Below are 21,901 nucleotides of genomic sequence, written 5' to 3'. Positions count from 1 at the left end.
TTTATATTAAAAAAAAAAAATTGTATGTTATTATAAATTTTTAAACGTGCTGATAGGGACACACTTGTCAACTTAGATTTATTTTTTTTTATATGCACTGAAATCTTAGACTGTGTCGATAGTCGACACACACACACTATGCTCTAAACTGCACATTGCATATAGGTCAAGCCCTCGTGGAAGCGAAACAGCTGGATCAAGCTAATACTAATAATTGAGCTTCGGTGTTCCATCAAGGTCAAGTCATTTTATCACCAACAACCTTGATAGAACCAAGGAAGAAGCAACTTTTTGGTTCGACTGCAGCACTAGCTGGCACCGCCTCCACCTCTCACCGTACACCAGTACGCTTTGCGCGTTTCTGGTGACCGTAGCAAAAGAAAAAACCCGAAGTTTTTATATTAAAAAAAAAAAATTGTATGTTATTATAAATTTTTAAACGTGCTGATAGGGACACACTTGTCAACTTAGATTTATTTTTTTTTATATGCACTGAAATCTTAGACTGTGTCGATAGTCGACACACACACACTATGCTCTAAACTGCACATTGCATATAGGTCAAGCCCTCGTGGAAGCGAAACAGCTGGATCAAGCTAATACTAATAATTGAGCTTCGGTGTTCCATCAAGGTCAAGTCATTTTATCACCAACAACCTTGATAGAACCAAGGAAGAAGCAACTTTTTGGTTCGACTGCAGCACTAGCTGGCACCGCCTCCACCTCTCACCGTACACCAGTACGCTTTGCGCGTTTCTGGTGACCGTAGCAAAAGAAAAATATCGTACCATGTACGGTCTTCCATATCTTTTTCTTTGTCAACATTTTGCTTTTTGCCCATCTATATTATTATTTTTTTTTTCGATCCATGCACTTTTACAGTTCGCTAGTCAATGGTCAAAAACATGCTAAGCTTTAGCAGTTTAGCCCATCTTCTGTGTGGGGTTTCCTACTTTCCTAGGTATACATACATATATATATATATATATTTTTTTTTTTCCGATCAATTTAGTAAAAGTATACTTTTATTTTTAGGGTAGACTAAAGTATACTTTTAAGTATGTTCTTTGACGCAGCTGACGGAGAGCTTTATGTTCATTATTATTCATCGAGTTTCATGTAAAGTGTGTCATGATTGGATTAAAAAAACAATAATCATGGAACATATGTCATAAATTTTCTCTAAATAGACAAAATGTCATAAATTTAACTTTTATGATATCTATAAAGAATGATAAAAAAAATTTCTCGCATGGACTATGCTCTATGAAGGAGGAAAAAAATAGATCGAAGAACAAGCAAAAAACATTTATGCAACACGAAAATATTTACATGGTTCACCATTTGGACTATATTTGTAAAGTTGTAGCAATTTTCACTATATCAGAGAGAATAGTACAAAAACTGATTGTAGTCATAAAACTCTAATTTTGTAGTGACAAAACTGCATTTTAAAACAAGTTAAAACCCTATTTAAAACTGTAACGCATACACTTCCAAGTCAAATCTGGTCTAAACCCTATCAAACATAAAACTAGGCTCCATACAATCTGGTCAATTTGAGACATATCAAATCCCATGATAAATGAAATTTTTATGAAAAATAAAACAATCTTTGCAAATATTTTTGATGAATATTTGCGCTTTAAAGTAGGCAAGATTTGAATCTGTTAGAATGTTAATTGATTTTCGATAATTTTATGAAAGATATTGTATTTTTTAAAAAAATAATATAGAACGGAAGGAATATTGGAATAATATTATAATGCTAAAAATATAAAGTTTCAAGATTATTATACTAAAATAATATCAAGCGTGTTTGGGACCTTGGATTGGTAGATCCCACCAAACCGACAACTCCATTTCCGGTGTCTTTAGGCCTATTGCGATCTTTAATATGTATTTCCTGAATAGGGCTACAACCCATAACTTTTCCCAATGGGCCTTTATTTTTTATGTTCTCTACTTTGGGTCTAATATGGGCCTTCCCCATGATTTTTTACTTTTTCGAAATGGTTAAAAATAATTATGCAGTTGAACTTACAGCTTGAACCCATGCACCTGGTAAGTGGTACCATTCCACCTAATACTATGATAATGTTTCTAAAATTCTATCCATCTATCTTAATATGAATTAGTTGAATTTCTTTTATATATATATATATATATATATCATTGCCTAAAAAAAAAAAAAATTTTATATATAAATTAGTTTCGATCAATTTAATCAAAGTATACTTTTTTTTTTTTTTGGGTAGACTAAAGTATACTTTTAAGTATGTTCTTTGACGCAGCTGACGGAGAGCTTTATGTTCATTATTATTCATCAAGTTTTATGTAAAATGTGTCATGATTGGATTAAAAAAACAATAATCATGGAACATATACCATAAATTTTCTCTAAATAGACAAAATGTCGTAAATTTAACTTTTATGATATCCATAAAGAATAAAAAAAAAAAAAAAATTTCTCGCATGGACTGATCTATGAAGGAGGAAAAAAATAGATCGAAGAATGCGCAAAAAACATTTATGCAACACGAAAATATTTATATGGTTCACCATTTGGACTATGTTTGTAAAGTTGTAGCAATTTTCACTATATCAGAGAGAATAGTACAAAAACTGATTGTAGTCATAAAACTCTAATTTTGTAGTGACAAAACTGCATTTAAAACAAGTTAAAACCCTATTTAAAACTGTAAGGCATACACTTCCAAGTCAGATCTGGTCTAAACCCTATCAAACATAAAATTAGATACAATCTAGTCAATTTGAGACATCAAATCCCATGTTAAATGAAATTTTTATGAAAAATAAAACAATCTTTGCAAATATTTTCGATGAATATTTGCGCTTTAAATTAGGAAAGATTTGAATCTGTTAGAATGTTACTTGATTTTCGATAATTTTATGAAAGATATTGTATTTTTTTTTAAAATAATATAGAACGGAAGGAATATTGGAATAATATTATAATGCTAAAAATATAAAGTTTCAAGATTATTATACTAAAATAATATCAAGCGTGTTTGGGACCTTGGATTGGTAGATCCCACCAAACCGACAACCCCATTTCCGGTGACTTTAGGCCCTATTGCGATATTTAATATGTATTTCCTGAATAGAGCTATAACCCATAACTTTTCCCAATGGGCCTTTATTTTTTATGTTCTCTTCTTTGGGTCTAATATGGGCCTTCCCCATGATTTTTTACTTTTTCGGAACGGTTAAAAATAATTATGCAGTTGAACTTACAGCTTGAACCCATGCACCTGGTAAGTGGTACCATTCCACCTAATACTATGATAATGTTTCTAAAATTCTATCCATCTATCTTAATATTTATTAGTTGAATTTATTATATATATATATATATATATATATCATTGGCTTTGACTAGATTATTTCACTTTCTGTTCATGAGATATCTTGAAAATCTCATGGATTAATAGTGTGGTAGATTGAACCTTGAACCTTCAAATTATGTTATATTCTAGACCAATGAGCCCACTACCTGAGTAACTCCATGGGAGTCAATCAACTAAAATCTATAATATAGAAATCAAACAAAAGTCATATTAATTATTTACATACATTTCTAATATGAGAAAATTTATAAAGACAACAAAAATATCATAACACATCTAACAAGTGTTATAATATTAGTTCACCTATGCTTCACATGTGTTAAATTAATAATATTATGTATTTTTTTATCTTTTTAAGAATCACAATCACATAATTTTTAAACAGGTGGGTTTCCGAGTGGAAAATAAATGTGTCAATTTGTTGCTTAGATGAATTGACTCAACCCTCCTCAAATTTATGGCTTTTGGAACTAATATAAAAAGTACAATAATTATGTCGACGACTAATCAAAGGAAACTCATAAACAAAAGGAATTACATGTAAGAAATAAAAATTTTGACCAGAGCCCTCAGAGATTGCCTCGTTAATACCACTTATATTATTAAGCCACAAACTTAATTGAAGTTTTTCTTTTTTTTTGGAAAGGAACTTTATTGAAGTTCAAAACAACTTATACAAAACCTCAACTTTAGGCCAATCTTAGGACCATGTTGAAAACAACTTATACATATTTAAAGATAGCTCATTTCTAAGGACCATGTTGTCATAGCAGCTATATATACGATGCTAGCACAAAGTTATTATTATAATGCAGCTCAAATTAGTCAAAAACTCATCAAAGAAAACTCATAAACAAAAGGAATTACATACAAGCAAAAACACTTTGACTAAAACATTCATATATTTTATTAAATTGCCTTGGATGTTATATTTTTATGTGTTTTCTTTTCAGATTATCCATATACACTAAATGGTTCCTGGTCATTTTGCGCAAATGAAGTTGCTTTAATGGTTTTACTAAATGGTGTGAAGCCTAGCATAGGCATTCGATAGCAACAACCATAATTCAATCTACAAACATACTGCTTATTATTGAAATTTTTAGCTGTCTATTGCGGCTAATTCTTGTGATCGAATTATAATTGCTCAGTAAGTAAATAAGGTATATGGTGGAGCAGGAATTAATTCTCAGAACTCAAAAACATATCATGCATTATTGTTGCAACCACTCCCTGCATATAATGTGTGATTAATGAATTACCAACAAATACATCCAACTGTTTCTCAAAAAAAGAAAAAAAGAAAAAAAAAAGACATACATCCAACTCCTTTCATAGACTAAGCTACTCAAAACTCTTTATCAATACCCAACTCTGAAATTGAAGCCCAATCTACATTTAAATTAGTTTTGTAAGCTACTACGTACAAACCAGCAAACACGTATAGTCAGATTAACAACTTTGGTTCTTAAGAACCCTTACAATAACACAACCAAGAAAGAAAAAAGAAAAAGAAAAAAAGGCTACACCACAACAGAAATACAAATAATCAACTCATCATCAACCTTTTTGTCTTGTCTTTCTCAAATGAAAATATTATCAACACCAACTAGGTGAATTGTTTATTCAAGGGCAATGATTTACTACAAACTAAGTTGCAGCAACTCTTGCAAAATGTACATGTTTCAAATGATTATTTTTCGCAAGAGTTGTTGCTATCCTTTATTCAATAACATCCAAATTGTCAGTAGCACAAAAACAATTAAAATTAACAGCAAATTGTGGTTTGTTTTCATTCTAGCCATGAGTTATGACACAACAAATGCTTGGAAAAAAAAAAAAAAACTTCTTATAATACAAGGTTTCTAAGCCTATCCAAGTTTGGAGTTTGACTTTCTCAAAAAAAAAAAAAAAAAAGTTTGGAGTCCGAATACCAACATCGGTGACCAAGAAATACTATAAAAAACCATAATGTCGCAGTATTTGGGCCTACACTTAGGGATTGGTTGGGTTGGGCTGAAATTGATGGTCTAATTTTTGGACATACTACCAACCTATATGCAAATCAGTGAATTTTTAGGGTCTATTAGACTAGGCTGGGATGTTAATGGTATACCCCTCTAATTTTGTTGTGTGCTTCGGATACCCACAGAAAATGATCTCAAAACTCCCTCGCCCTGACCCTCCTGACAGTGACAAACGTTGCTCCTCTATACAAGGCTTCTAGCCATGCTTAAAGTTTTGAATTGGGATGATGAGAATGAGGGGTTTTCGTTGTCTGTTTAACAAACAAAAACAGCCCATGTATACGTATGCTATTTGGGCCAACCCATATATGTTGTAAGAAAGTCACTATAGTTTCTTTTGGGTCAGTTGAGATATGGGCTTTTGGGTTTAGTAGAGATAGTATCTCCTTTGGGTTGGTGGTGGGATCAAGGTAATTGAGTGAGCTTTGTTGAAATGGGCTTTGTGCACCCAAAAAAAAAAAAAGTATCTTATAAGTCAGTTTTACTAGAGTTCTCTCATGTAACATGTTCGGATCTCATGGGTGTGTGTGAGTCCTACGCAGGGGTGGTCTCATAGTCTCATGGAACTTGTGCAATTAATGAGAAAGTCTCACAAAATATTTTTTTATCAAAGCAAAAAATTTAATAATTATGGTAATTATTAATAAGCATTTATTATGATTTTGTCCATATATGGAAGTATGAAACTATATATTATACTATATAAAGAAAATAATATTTTCTATCAAAAAAAGAAAATATGATTTGGTAAGATTTTAATGTAAGATTTAAATATAGAATAAAATTTATAATCATTTGAAAAATATGTAATAGAATAATGACATGTAAAATTATGAGGTCTTAATAGCTTTTTAAGGCAAAATATTATGATATTTTTTGGAGAGAGTTTCAACTTATGACGTCCGTTTAATCAAAAGTCAAATGTTGTTATTATTATTATTATTATAAATCTCTAATAATATATAGGCTCACAATACATGAAATGAGATTCTAAAAAAAAAAAAAGTAATTATATAAGCCTTTAAAAGTTAACATAATTTTTTAGTGATGTTTGTGGTGTGTTTTTGTATTAGAACCTCATCCTATCTCCCTTCTATGTGTATTTGTTTTCTAAAAATGAAAAAAAAAAAAAAAAAGCTTTATCCTACATTGCTTAAGGGAGTGTGTTATGTGTAGTACAATTTTGCCCTCTCTTTTAAAGCTTACCATTGCTTTAAAGTGAAGTTGATCATATTTCTATGTTTGTGTGTGTTTTCAAAAATAATTATTGGTACATTATTACATTTTATTCTCAATTAATTAATTGGTAAACCATTCACAATTTTATTTTTCTCAAAAAAGAAAAAAAGAAAAAAGAAAAGTATAATGACTTATGCTTGAAAGGCAATTTTAAGTTAATATGCATTTCCGGGTAGAACTCTTATGAAGATGAAGGTTGGTTGCGTGGGACTTCGCTGTACAGAAGCAGCAACCTTTGGTGTGCTGCCAACAACAGCAAAATCATTATACAATGCAACTTGATCATCCTAGAATGCTAGAAATTCATACAAAACTTGTAGCAACCAAGAGTACTTGAGGTCAAGTGCTTCTTAAGAGGGAGAGTCCTGATGTAGGGCATTTCAAGTGGTTGCATTCTAATCATCTTGTAACTAGTTAGTTAATTAGCTAGATAATTGTTTAAGCATTAGCCAATAGGATTTAGACACTTGTCAAGTATCTAGAAGGCTGCCAATGCCAAACAAGTGCCAGATTGTAGTTACTTTGTGATTAGTTTTGAATGCAATTACGTAGATTGGCCTAGTACTATTTTCAAGAGATGGATTTCTCTTAAGAAGGTTTTGCCACACCTTGTTCCTTGTTCTAAGCAACTCGAATTTCCCTTAATCAATTCTAAGCCTAAACAGCAGTCCCCTTAGAATCCCTGCCACAACTGCTTGGTCACTTTGGAACCGAAGGAACAAATGCCGTTTCAATGAGCCAACTATTCCTCTGAATTTTGTGGCCGAAAATGCAGGGAATTATCTCTCAGACTTCAAACGTTTTAATGGGACACCAGCCAAATTAGCTCGGTTTGGTAAAAGCTAATTTTGATGGGGCTTTCTTTGAATATTCGGGTGAAGCTGGGATAGGAGTTGTAATCCGAAACTCCCTTGGCGAAGTAATGGCTTCTCTCTCTGGAAAAATCCCTAAGCCCTCATCAATAATTACCCTGAAGCCTTGGCAGCTAGGTGTGCAGTTCTGTTTACAAAAGAGCTTGGTTCATCGAGTCCACATTAGAAGGCAACTCGGAAATTGTCATCAATGCTCTCTGTAAAGGTAATATGTATCACTCAGCTTTTGGTAATTTCATCAAAGACATTCTGTCTTTAATAAACTCGCTTTAGAGTTTTTCATTTTCTCATACTTGTCTAGGTAGTGTTGTAACTCATGCTTTGGCAATGAGAGATTTAGTTTCTTTTTATTTATTAGTATATTCCACCAGACATTGAAAACATTGTATTGGCTGATTTTCCAGCGGGTTGATTTGAATTCAATATGTTTCTATTTCTCTAAAACAAAATTTAATATATATATATATATATATTTTATATTTTATTTCGGGAGGGGCAAGTATGGTTATTCTTGACTTCTTGTAGTTGCCAAATGTTGTGGAACATCCCATATTTGTTATGTGAATCATGACATCTGGGGGGTGCGTTTCAGGTGCAAACATGACAGTTAAATGCTTAAGATGATAGGAACTTATGGAGAATGTGAGTGGGAATATGCTGCTGAGGCCAAATTAATGGTCAGAGTTGGACCAAGCTACGAGATAGCCTAAAATTTGGGCATATAAATCTAAGCCATATCATGTTGAACACAAAAGGTCAAAAAGAGTTAAGAGCTAATAGCAATAGTAGTGGTTGAAACTGTTTGAATCAGACTAGGAAATCTGAAGTGCTGAAGTGGCACTGTTTGTTTCGGAAAGAATTAAGGTAGGAAATGGAAGGGAAGTGGAAGGTGTTTGTGAAAGAGCTAAAGATGGTGAGCTTTTTATCAGCACCAATGGTAGCTGTCTCAGTCTTGCAGCATAGCCCGCCGTTTGTTACCCTGATGATGGTGGGACACCTTGATGAACTCTCTCTTTCCGGGGTCTCTGTCGCCTTTTCTTTCACCATTGTAACTGGCTACAGTCTCATTGTAAAGTCCTTTTGTCTCCTTTGTCCTCCTCTAGATAAATTTCATGCATGCGTTATAGCTGAAAAAATTGAAAACCCTGCTTTTTAGTCAACGTAGAATAGAAGCCACACCTATAGATTTACCAATCACTAATGAAATATATATCCAACGTAGAATAGAAGCCACACCTATAGACTTCGAAGTCGTTTGGCAAGCCCAAAAAAATCCAGTTTTTTGGGATTATTTTGAGAGGTTATACACACCAAAAAAATATAATAAAATAATCCCCAATTTTTATTCTTGTATTACTTTCAACAACTAAGCAATCAGCAAAGCGTATCTTAATGCACTAGTCTTTTCTTTTCTTTTTTTTTCTTTTTTTTTTTGGGTGTTGGTAGAGCTCAAGATTCTTCACAATCCTAAATGAATTTGATTGACTTGCCTAAAACTAACAGCCTAATATTTGTTTATTTACTTATATAAATTAGTAAATCAAAAGCATAATTCTTTGTCAACTGTATATCCAAACCATATTTATTGTTGTTGTTTTTGTCTGCTAGTTTGAGAATCTGATATGTCTGATTGAGGAATATAATTCAATCATCATGATAAGTGAATTTTTGACTGCTAAGCAGTGTGGGATGGCTGGTGCACTAGAGACTTTATGCGGACAAGCCTATGGGGCAGAGCAATATAAAAAACTAGGAATTTATACTTACGCCGCCATCATCTCTCTTATTCTGGTTTGTATCCCAATATCTATCCTATGGATGTTCACAGACAAATTACTAATACTCATAGGCCAAGATCCAACAATCTTACATATAGCTCACAAATACTGCGTATGCCTCATCCCTAACATGTTTGCATACGCTATACTTCAACCACTAGTTCGCTATTACCAGACTCAGAGCCTGATCCTTCCATTGCTCTTTAGTTCATTTGCAGCTCTATGTTTCCATATACCTTTTTGTTGGACTCTAGTTTTTAAATTAAAGTTAGGAAGTAGTGCGACTGCATTAGCCTCTGCTTCATCATATTTGTTGGATGTGCTCATGCTTGGGGTATACATGAAGTACTCTTCTGCTTGTGAGAAAACTCGTGCCGTATTCTCAAAGGATGCCTTCTTCAGCATGAGGGAGTTCTTTCGTTTTGCTGTTCCTTCAGCTGGAATGGTTTGGTAATTTTCTGTTTTGTTCTTTCTTTCAAGAAATTTGTAGTCTTCATTTTTTGGCTACATGTATCGAGTCTCTTAGCATTTTGTTGCTTGTCAATCATAATAGTCTTGAATGGTGGTCGTTTGAGGGACTTATTTTGCATTCTGGGCTTTTACCAAATCCAGAATTGGAGACTTCAGTGCTTTCGCTATGGTATGCTTCTTTTCCATATTTACTGTATGAGATTTACAATAGAATGCTTCTAATTTTTCACTGCATGCAGCCTTACAATTAATATTTGCAGTACTGCATACCATATGGATTTGCGGCAACAGCAAGGTTTGCTCTTAAATTTGTTTCCTTACGCCTAAACTTGTCTAAGCATGTTATACAATTGTTTTGAAAAAGAATGCATAAAACACTTTGTAGCACTCGGGTTTCAAATGAGTTGGGAGCTGGGAATGCACAAGCAGCTAAAATGACTGTTAAGGCCATAATGGTTCTTGTAGTGGCAGAGATGGTTATTGTAGCTATGATTCTCTTCTTCTGCCATCGTGTTTTGGGCTATGCCTTTAGCAGTAAGAAGGAAATTGTAGATCGTACTGCAGATATGGCTCCTTTGCTTTGTCTCTCAATAATTATGGATGGCTTACAAGCAGTACTTTCAGATAACTTTCTCACATTTCCCTCATGTAATGGGCTTTGATTTGGAGCTAAATTTTTGAAAGTTATAACTTCTTAATTCTTATCAATTCAAGTGAATACTATAGCTATACTATCAAATACACATTAGTTCATTATTCATTTAGAATATTTTCTTTGCAATTAAAAAGTTAACTAATGGTGTGGAAATATTTAAACGAGTTTACTCTTGGAAGTAAATTTCTTTCTGGATTAAAAAATAGCATTACATCCTTAACAGGAAATGTCTAGTTAGTAGTTATGCCATAGTCATAACCATCATAATCATATTGTGTATATTTCATCAAAATAGATCAACATAAGATGCCAATGTAGAACTGATTCTTTCTTGTTATATTGCTTGCCATTAAATCACAAAGTTATTTTGTGCTATATATGCATCAGGGGTTGATAGAGGAAGTGGCTGGCAGGATATGGGAGCCTATGTAAACTTTGGGGCATATTATCTGGTTAGGGTTCCAATTAGACATGGCAAAATAGGTCAGAAAATTCTAACCCGACCCGACCCGAAAAATACCTGACCTGAATCCTTTTTTTTTTTTTTACCCTTAGAATCCCTGCCACAACTGCTTGGTCACTTTGGAACCGAAGGAACAAATGCCGTTTCAATGAGCCAACTATTCCTCTGAATTTTGTGGCCGAAAATGCAGGGAATTATCTCTCAGACTTCAAACGTTTTAATGGGACACCAGCCAAATTAGCTCGGTTTGGTAAAAGCTAATTTTGATGGGGCTTTCTTTGAATATTCGGGTGAAGCTGGGATAGGAGTTGTAATCCGAAACTCCCTTGGCGAAGTAATGGCTTCTCTCTCTGGAAAAATCCCTAAGCCCTCATCAATAATTACCCTGAAGCCTTGGCAGCTAGGTGTGCAGTTCTGTTTACAAAAGAGCTTGGTTCATCGAGTCCACATTAGAAGGCAACTCGGAAATTGTCATCAATGCTCTCTGTAAAGGTAATATGTATCACTCAGCTTTTGGTAATTTCATCAAAGACATTCTGTCTTTAATAAACTCGCTTTAGAGTTTTTCATTTTCTCATACTTGTCTAGGTAGTGTTGTAACTCATGCTTTGGCAATGAGAGATTTAGTTTCTTTTTATTTATTAGTATATTCCACCAGACATTGAAAACATTGTATTGGCTGATTTTCCAGCGGGTTGATTTGAATTCAATATGTTTCTATTTCTCTAAAACAAAATTTAATATATATATATATATATATTTTATATTTTATTTCGGGAGGGGCAAGTATGGTTATTCTTGACTTCTTGTAGTTGCCAAATGTTGTGGAACATCCCATATTTGTTATGTGAATCATGACATCTGGGGGGTGCGTTTCAGGTGCAAACATGACAGTTAAATGCTTAAGATGATAGGAACTTATGGAGAATGTGAGTGGGAATATGCTGCTGAGGCCAAATTAATGGTCAGAGTTGGACCAAGCTACGAGATAGCCTAAAATTTGGGCATATAAATCTAAGCCATATCATGTTGAACACAAAAGGTCAAAAAGAGTTAAGAGCTAATAGCAATAGTAGTGGTTGAAACTGTTTGAATCAGACTAGGAAATCTGAAGTGCTGAAGTGGCACTGTTTGTTTCGGAAAGAATTAAGGTAGGAAATGGAAGGGAAGTGGAAGGTGTTTGTGAAAGAGCTAAAGATGGTGAGCTTTTTATCAGCACCAATGGTAGCTGTCTCAGTCTTGCAGCATAGCCCGCCGTTTGTTACCCTGATGATGGTGGGACACCTTGATGAACTCTCTCTTTCCGGGGTCTCTGTCGCCTTTTCTTTCACCATTGTAACTGGCTACAGTCTCATTGTAAAGTCCTTTTGTCTCCTTTGTCCTCCTCTAGATAAATTTCATGCATGCGTTATAGCTGAAAAAATTGAAAACCCTGCTTTTTAGTCAACGTAGAATAGAAGCCACACCTATAGATTTACCAATCACTAATGAAATATATATCCATAGTAAAGCTGCCAAAAAAAAAAAAAAAAAATTCAGCTTAATTGATTATTTGGCTATCCGAATAACTTTGGCCTGGTTTAAACTCGACCACCTTTGTGCTTGAAGTCGTTTGGCAAGCCCAAAAAAATCCAGTTTTTTGGGATTATTTTGAGAGGTTATACACACCAAAAAAATATAATAAAATAATCCCCAATTTTTATTCTTGTATTACTTTCAACAACTAAGCAATCAGCAAAGCGTATCTTAATGCACTAGTCTTTTCTTTTCTTTTTTTTTCTTTTTTTTTTTGGGTGTTGGTAGAGCTCAAGATTCTTCACAATCCTAAATGAATTTGATTGACTTGCCTAAAACTAACAGCCTAATATTTGTTTATTTACTTATATAAATTAGTAAATCAAAAGCATAATTCTTTGTCAACTGTATATCCAAACCATATTTATTGTTGTTGTTTTTGTCTGCTAGTTTGAGAATCTGATATGTCTGATTGAGGAATATAATTCAATCATCATGATAAGTGAATTTTTGACTGCTAAGCAGTGTGGGATGGCTGGTGCACTAGAGACTTTATGCGGACAAGCCTATGGGGCAGAGCAATATAAAAAACTAGGAATTTATACTTACGCCGCCATCATCTCTCTTATTCTGGTTTGTATCCCAATATCTATCCTATGGATGTTCACAGACAAATTACTAATACTCATAGGCCAAGATCCAACAATCTTACATATAGCTCACAAATACTGCGTATGCCTCATCCCTAACATGTTTGCATACGCTATACTTCAACCACTAGTTCGCTATTACCAGACTCAGAGCCTGATCCTTCCATTGCTCTTTAGTTCATTTGCAGCTCTATGTTTCCATATACCTTTTTGTTGGACTCTAGTTTTTAAATTAAAGTTAGGAAGTAGTGCGACTGCATTAGCCTCTGCTTCATCATATTTGTTGGATGTGCTCATGCTTGGGGTATACATGAAGTACTCTTCTGCTTGTGAGAAAACTCGTGCCGTATTCTCAAAGGATGCCTTCTTCAGCATGAGGGAGTTCTTTCGTTTTGCTGTTCCTTCAGCTGGAATGGTTTGGTAATTTTCTGTTTTGTTCTTTCTTTCAAGAAATTTGTAGTCTTCATTTTTTGGCTACATGTATCGAGTCTCTTAGCATTTTGTTGCTTGTCAATCATAATAGTCTTGAATGGTGGTCGTTTGAGGGACTTATTTTGCATTCTGGGCTTTTACCAAATCCAGAATTGGAGACTTCAGTGCTTTCGCTATGGTATGCTTCTTTTCCATATTTACTGTATGAGATTTACAATAGAATGCTTCTAATTTTTCACTGCATGCAGCCTTACAATTAATATTTGCAGTACTGCATACCATATGGATTTGCGGCAACAGCAAGGTTTGCTCTTAAATTTGTTTCCTTACGCCTAAACTTGTCTAAGCATGTTATACAATTGTTTTGAAAAAGAATGCATAAAACACTTTGTAGCACTCGGGTTTCAAATGAGTTGGGAGCTGGGAATGCACAAGCAGCTAAAATGACTGTTAAGGCCATAATGGTTCTTGTAGTGGCAGAGATGGTTATTGTAGCTATGATTCTCTTCTTCTGCCATCGTGTTTTGGGCTATGCCTTTAGCAGTAAGAAGGAAATTGTAGATCGTACTGCAGATATGGCTCCTTTGCTTTGTCTCTCAATAATTATGGATGGCTTACAAGCAGTACTTTCAGATAACTTTCTCACATTTCCCTCATGTAATGGGCTTTGATTTGGAGCTAAATTTTTGAAAGTTATAACTTCTTAATTCTTATCAATTCAAGTGAATACTATAGCTATACTATCAAATACACATTAGTTCATTATTCATTTAGAATATTTTCTTTGCAATTAAAAAGTTAACTAATGGTGTGGAAATATTTAAACGAGTTTACTCTTGGAAGTAAATTTCTTTCTGGATTAAAAAATAGCATTACATCCTTAACAGGAAATGTCTAGTTAGTAGTTATGCCATAGTCATAACCATCATAATCATATTGTGTATATTTCATCAAAATAGATCAACATAAGATGCCAATGTAGAACTGATTCTTTCTTGTTATATTGCTTGCCATTAAATCACAAAGTTATTTTGTGCTATATATGCATCAGGGGTTGATAGAGGAAGTGGCTGGCAGGATATGGGAGCCTATGTAAACTTTGGGGCATATTATCTGGTTAGGGTTCCAATTAGACATGGCAAAATAGGTCAGAAAATTCTAACCCGACCCGACCCGAAAAATACCTGACCTGAATCCTTTTTTTTTTTTTTAACCCGAAGCAAAAACGGGTTGATCCGTGACCCGATCCGACCCAATCCGAACTCGAACAATTTTTTAAAACTTTTTTTTTTAGTAAAAAAAATAAAATAAAATTAAGACAATATTGATTTAATTGTTTGTTGTGAGCTTTAAGGAAACAATTGAGACATTTACATAACTGTATGCAAATTAATTGAAAAATGAATGATTGAGCATTCTGTAATGAGTAAAGATTTTTAGATATCATATATCAAAGTACATGCCAAGATAATTTGGTTACAGTACAGTTAAAAACATAGATTTAAAATTGTAAACATGTGTGAGAAACATTCACAAGTGTGAAAATAGTGAAGCTAAAGTATCAAATTAACATAAATTATAAATGCTTAGACCTATTTTTTAACAATTTATGTCCAAAATAAACGGCTTTTCAAAATAAATTATGATATTTCCTAAAGTGTGTGTTGTTTAACAATGATATGATATTCATAAAAGAGACCATGTATAAATAAATAAACAATCAAACTTTAATATATGAGATGGGTTCAAGTTACACCTAGTGTAACTTTACAAAAGTTACACATTTTTTGGACCATTGATTGCTATTAGATCTAAAGGTTAAAAAACATTCATAATAATATCATTATTATTTCTTAGAAATTAGTGATTTAAGCATTAACTCTTCTTATTAAAAAAAAAAAAAAAAAACTATAGCATTAACTCTCCACTGTCTTCCATGTCATCATCTTCTTCCTCTCATCTTCTCTCACATCTTTCTTCTTGCACTATATACTTTTAGGCCAGCACCATTGATTTCTTAACGGTATTTTGTCTTGAGGTACTGGAATATTTTAGTAGTATATGGGCAAAGTCACATTAGTTTTGGAGAAATATCTTATCATGACATCCTCCATTGTCGAAGGCTTTGTTCTGCTGTTGAGAGTAAATCTTTTGATTCCATTGCTCTAATGGAATGTTGCTCATAGCAAGTTTAATAAAGTAAATGTTGTAAATCCGCATTGCAAGCTATTTTTGTTCCTTGTGCTAGGTGGCAATATTGGCAAATTCATGAAGATGCATTTCTTTTTAATGCAGCTGTCGTCAATTGATACTTTTCAATTTCCTTGGGTTTGAAGTTTAATAGCCTGATCAATGCTAAAAAGTAATAATCGGTTCCTCATTGAATGTATTTATTTCTAGTATCTGCTATCCTTGAGTACACTTCCTATCATTTGGTTTGGTATTTTGTTTTTGGGAAACATTTTTGGCTTGTTCTATAGGAGTCGCCAGGTGTTGTGATTTATTTTGATCTTTAAAATTGAGTACTGTAGTAATTAGAAGCGGGAGATGCATAATGATGCGATTAGAAGTATGGGGGTGGTCTTTGATAAAATGAAACTCATATTTCGGTCACTCTTGGAGAGGTGGTGGTGCTACTGACCATCAGTGTTAGTAGTCAATCCTCTATTAATACTACCTTTAGTTTTCACTTGAGAATTGTCTCTCTGACTAGCCTAGCAGCGTGAAGTGGATTTGGTGGATGTGCACGCGCACTGAGGCATTTTAACATCTTCAGGGCTGCGAGTTAGCTAAAATTCTGCTTTAGATTTCTTTTTGAGTTTTAAGTAGAGAACAATTGTTGAGACTAATTATTTCTAAAACCCTCATGACAAATTTTATTCAAGGTACTGCCAAAACTCAAATGGACGAAAAAAATTTCTCCTTTTTTCAAACCATATACTGTGGTTAAGTAATGGCAAAACAATACTCCCTCCATTATAATTGAATTCGCAAAATGGTAATCATGTTTATTAAAACAAAATAAAGATAGCTTGCATTTACAATTTAATCTTGAGAATTTTATGAATGGTGGAAGCCTGAAAGTATAGTGCAAAAAGAAAGACAATGGGAAGAAGATGATGATATGGAAGAAAAAAAAAAGTTAATGCTATGGCTTTTTTTTTTTTTCCCTTTGATAAGAAGAGTTAATGCCTAAATCACTAATTTCTAGGGAGTAATAATGACATTACTATGAATGGTTTTTGACCCTCAGATCTAATAGTAATCAATGGTCCAAAAAATGTGTAACTCTTGTGAAGTTACACCAGGTGTAACTTGAACCTATCTCTTAATATATATATATCAAATTGATATAGAATGCCAACCACAATTAACAATAGATTATAAAATTAATTTTCAAGACTGTAAATTTCTTATATGTTTTTATTCTTTGTCAAATGAACTATCTAATAAGTTATTTGTAATTTTGTTTTATATTTTGGAATGTTGATATTGTGTAGAAATAAAATTTGTGTATTTGTTTTACTTATCTTTGTGTTATTTTGTTTTAGATAGCAATGTTAGGATTTGTTTAATTTTAAAATTATTGAATAAGTATTAATAACTGTAATTCATTCTTGATATAAGTGGTGAATTCAAAGTAATGCATTTTACATCAAGTAATTTGTTGCATGACTTTTTAAATGGCAAATACATGTTGTTTTAAGGTGGCAATATTGGCAAATTCATGAAGATGCATTTCTTTTTAATGCAGCTGTCGTCAATTGATACTTTTCAATTTCCTTGGGTTTGAAGTTTAATAGCCTGATCAATGCTAAAAAGTAATAATCGGTTCCTCATTGAATGTATTTATTTCTAGTATCTGCTATCCTTGAGTACACTTCCTATCATTTGGTTTGGTATTTTGTTTTTGGGAAACATTTTTGGCTTGTTCTATAGGAGTCGCCAGGTGTTGTGATTTATTTTGATCTTTAAAATTGAGTACTGTAGTAATTAGAAGCGGGAGATGCATAATGATGCGATTAGAAGTATGGGGGTGGTCTTTGATAAAATGAAACTCATATTTCGGTCACTCTTGGAGAGGTGGTGGTGCTACTGACCATCAGTGTTAGTAGTCAATCCTCTATTAATACTACCTTTAGTTTTCACTTGAGAATTGTCTCTCTGACTAGCCTAGCAGCGTGAAGTGGATTTGGTGGATGTGCACGCGCACTGAGGCATTTTAACATCTTCAGGGCTGCGAGTTAGCTAAAATTCTGCTTTAGATTTCTTTTTGAGTTTTAAGTAGAGAACAATTGTTGAGACTAATTATTTCTAAAACCCTCATGACAAATTTTATTCAAGGTACTGCCAAAACTCAAATGGACGAAAAAAATTTCTCCTTTTTTCAAACCATATACTGTGGTTAAGTAATGGCAAAACAATACTCCCTCCATTATAATTGAATTCGCAAAATGGTAATCATGTTTATTAAAACAAAATAAAGATAGCTTGCATTTACAATTTAATCTTGAGAATTTTATGAATGGTGGAAGCCTGAAAGTATAGTGCAAAAAGAAAGACAATGGGAAGAAGATGATGATATGGAAGAAAAAAAAAAGTTAATGCTATGGCTTTTTTTTTTTTTTCCTTTGATAAGAAGAGTTAATGCCTAAATCACTAATTTCTAGGGAGTAATAATGACATTACTATGAATGGTTTTTGACCCTCAGATCTAATAGTAATCAATGGTCCAAAAAATGTGTAACTCTTGTGAAGTTACACCAGGTGTAACTTGAACCTATCTCTTAATATATATATATCAAATTGATATAGAATGCCAACCACAATTAACAATAGATTATAAAATTAATTTTCAAGACTGTAAATTTCTTATATGTTTTTATTCTTTGTCAAATGAACTATCTAATAAGTTATTTGTAATTTTGTTTTATATTTTGGAATGTTGATATTGTGTAGAAATAAAATTTGTGTATTTGTTTTACTTATCTTTGTGTTATTTTGTTTTAGATAGCAATGTTAGGATTTGTTTAATTTTAAAATTATTGAATAAGTATTAATAACTGTAATTCATTCTTGATATAAGTGGTGAATTCAAAGTAATGCATTTTACATCAAGTAATTTGTTGCATGACTTTTTAAATGGCAAATACATGTTGTTTTTTTTTTTTTTTTAAATCATGTGAAAAATACGGGTCAACCCGACCCGACCAGCAACACGATTGACCCGAACCTGTTTAAAATGACCTGTTTTGACCCGCAACTCAATTGACTTGACCCGACTTGCCTGTTTTTCCATGTCTAGTTCCAGTAGGTGTTGTTTTGGCCTTTGTTGTTGTCACGCCCCGCCCCCATATGCACGATATTGTCCTCTTTGGGTTGCCCGAAGGCTCTCTTAGTCCCTCAAGGTTTTGTTCTTCCCACGTGACACCAAGTCTCGTGGGAAAAGGCCTTATACACATCAAGGGAGGGCACCCCTTATTAACCAGACTCTAGACACTCACTTAAGCGATGTGGGACTCTTGGCACCCAGTGCCTCTCCCACACCCTCAGAAGAGAGCCGTCCTCGGCTCTGATACCATCTGTCACGCCCTGCCCCCATGTGCACGATATTGTACTCTTTAATATGCAGACTCTTGGCCCCATGGACAATAGCCTCACCCATACCCTCAAGGCTTTTTCTCTCCCCTCATGGGTAGCAGAGAGAACGCGTCAAATAGGATCTCTTTTGCATGTGGTCTTTTGGCCCCATGGATAGCAGCCTCACCCACACACAATCAAGGAACCTCTTCCCCCCATAGGCAGCAGGGAAAAATACGTCATCAAAGTGAAAGAGCACTGACCTAGATCTGATTTCGTTGTCACAAAAACTACAAAAACCAAATTGAGTAATCACCGGAAAATCACACATGACATGGTGTTAAAACCACATAAAACTTACATGTTACATTACTTTGAAACACGTAGTTTATATCTTGGTAGTTTCAAAAAAACCTTAAAATAATCTAACCTCTACAAAGTTTGTAAGTTTTTGAACTTCATTCTTGTCAAGAGATTTTCTATCAATTTCTCACATAATAAGACAAGATAAGCATCTTTAAATTTTCTAATATACCATAAAATCCATGATTTTTTTATCAAAGATTAAATAAAAGATGCTCATTTTTCCAAATCCACAATTCATGCATTTCTCCAAATGCAATACCAAATATGATGCATTTTCATATATAATCACATATATATATATATATAAAGGTTACGACACAATAGTTTTTAGGAAAATATAGTCTCCATAGCGATGTGGGTGCCAAGAGTCCCACATCGCTTAAATGAGTGTTCAGAGCCTGGTTCATAAGAGGTGCCCTCCCTTGATGTGTATGAAGCCTTTTCGCACGAGACTTGATGTCACGTGGGAAAACAAAACCTTGAGGGACTAAGAGAGCCTTCGGGCTGCCCAAAGAGGACAATATCGTGCACATGGGGGCAGGACGTGACAGTTGTACACTTGAAAGGAAAGGGTCTTTGGATTGGAATGGTGACAGGGTCTACTGTACAAGCATTTCTACTAGCTCTTAAAACAAGTTTCACAAATTGGGAAAAACAGGTTATTCGTACCCAAAAAAAAAAAAAAATCCTTTCTATATATTTGTTTTTATTATTACAGCTTTCTACAACTAAAGTAGTTCATGTTCAAATTGATCATATAGTATTAAAATTGAGAACCTTATAAAATTTGTGACTAAAATAATTGGTGTCCAATTGAGTTGGATGGACAAAATATTAGACTAAACCATTTTCAATGCTTAGTTGTATTTATGTTGATGTTTCAGGCATCAAAAGCAAGAGAGAGGATATTTGATGGAAATATTTAGTCCAGACTTCAGAGTTTATTGAGTTGAATGCACAAGATTTTTTATTTGTAAGATGTCCCCAAGGAGTCAAGTTTGGCTACTACTAATTTTTATCCAAAGTATGAAAGGAAAACACAATAATATCACCATTCCATTTCTCACAACTTGAAAGAAGAAAAACGGGAACTCTTTCCAATAATTTGGTTGTGGAAGATTTTACAATTTTAAGATTTAAACCTCTTTTTGTAAGAGTGAAGATAGAATTGCTACAACTTTTTGTTACATATATGTATCCATAATTGTGTGTGCGTGTGTATATCTATAAAATCAAATGCATACAAAAACGCAAGTCATAAGTAATGACAATATATTCAACTGAAGGAATTGTTCACTCTTATGTGTCCTCCCATAAGAATGAATAATATCTTATACTCAACTTGAAACATTAGAGGAGCACTGTGTTTGGCTAAACAAGCCTACTGCATTAAGTCCTCAACTATGGCAAGGGGAAGCACCATTCTGTGATTTGATGTAATTTTTCATTATTCTATTCAATAAAATTTCTACCTCTATTTGGGAAAAAAAAAAATCATGCGTGTTAGAATTATGGTGAGATCCCTTATGAATGTGAGAAAATTGAGCACTATGTCATAGGTACTTAATAATTTTCTTAATAAGGAAGGTAAAAATAAAATAAACCATATAGGGTACATCTTTCTAGAAGAAGAAAAAAAAAAACCAATTTTCCCAAGTTCAAACTAGGAGACTAAGAATGAAACTTCTAAGTAAAGGAATTGGCTTTAGATCCGATACTACTGGATTTTTTGGGAATTTGACACTAGTCAAATAATTGTCACGTATTAACATCTCAACAAAATTTCAATTATAAGCTCCATCACCAGTCACCACAAAAATTAGCCTGTCCCTTTTAGTTATTTATTTATTTATAATTTTAAAGAAAGTAAAAAAGATAAAGGAAAGAATTAAGAAAGTGAGGGAATCATTATCAATGAATTAGCTTTCATGTAGCAGAAGCCACCAAGTTCGACCCTTCTGCCACGCCAAACAAAAAACAAAGGAAAATAGGCATTCAAGAATTAAGTAAGCAAAATAGTTGTTGATTTGACTTGAAGCAGAGGATATTGAGAAGTTGTGAAAACAAACACACGGAGAAAGAAAGCACAGACCATTCCTTTATTAAACAGGCAATTAACAATTATCTGATAATATTACATGCACGAAATATTTTTTGAATACCAAATGACAAATAAATATCAACAAGAGATGAAGAAGGAAGAAGAAGTAGAGACATTTTCGAACAGCTTTTTGATGTGACTTTTAAAAGTTTTGATAGTATCAAGGGAAAATTTTAATGATAATTTTTATATTTTACCACGAAACTACCCTGTCCACCATCCTCGAATTAAAAAAGAAAAAGCAATAAAGGAAAGGAGGAAAAGTGGGGGACTGGTAATCAATGACTGGTGCCACGCCACAGCTGTGAAAAAAGTAATGGGAAAAGGAATAAATTTCCTTGAGGGTGGACCAGGAAAAGTTGTTGACTTGATTGAGAAAGA

At 33.5% G+C, this 21,901-nt stretch overlaps 2 pseudogenes; both read left to right on the top strand.

Annotated features, from left to right (window-relative positions):
* Positions 1-8,380: 8,380 nt before the first annotated feature.
* LOC136068891 (protein DETOXIFICATION 1-like) lies at positions 8,381-11,137 on the top strand (annotated as a pseudogene).
* An 897-nt stretch (positions 11,138-12,034) lies between these two features.
* Positions 12,035-20,345, top strand: LOC111994655 (protein DETOXIFICATION 14-like; annotated as a pseudogene).
* The last annotated feature ends 1,556 nt before the right edge of the window (positions 20,346-21,901 follow it).

This window comes from Quercus suber, unplaced genomic scaffold, assembly GCF_002906115.3.
Source record: "Quercus suber isolate HL8 unplaced genomic scaffold, Cork oak 2.0 scaffold_2, whole genome shotgun sequence".
Taxonomy (NCBI): domain Eukaryota; kingdom Viridiplantae; phylum Streptophyta; class Magnoliopsida; order Fagales; family Fagaceae; genus Quercus; species Quercus suber.
This window is presented reverse-complemented; position numbering and strand designations above follow the sequence as displayed.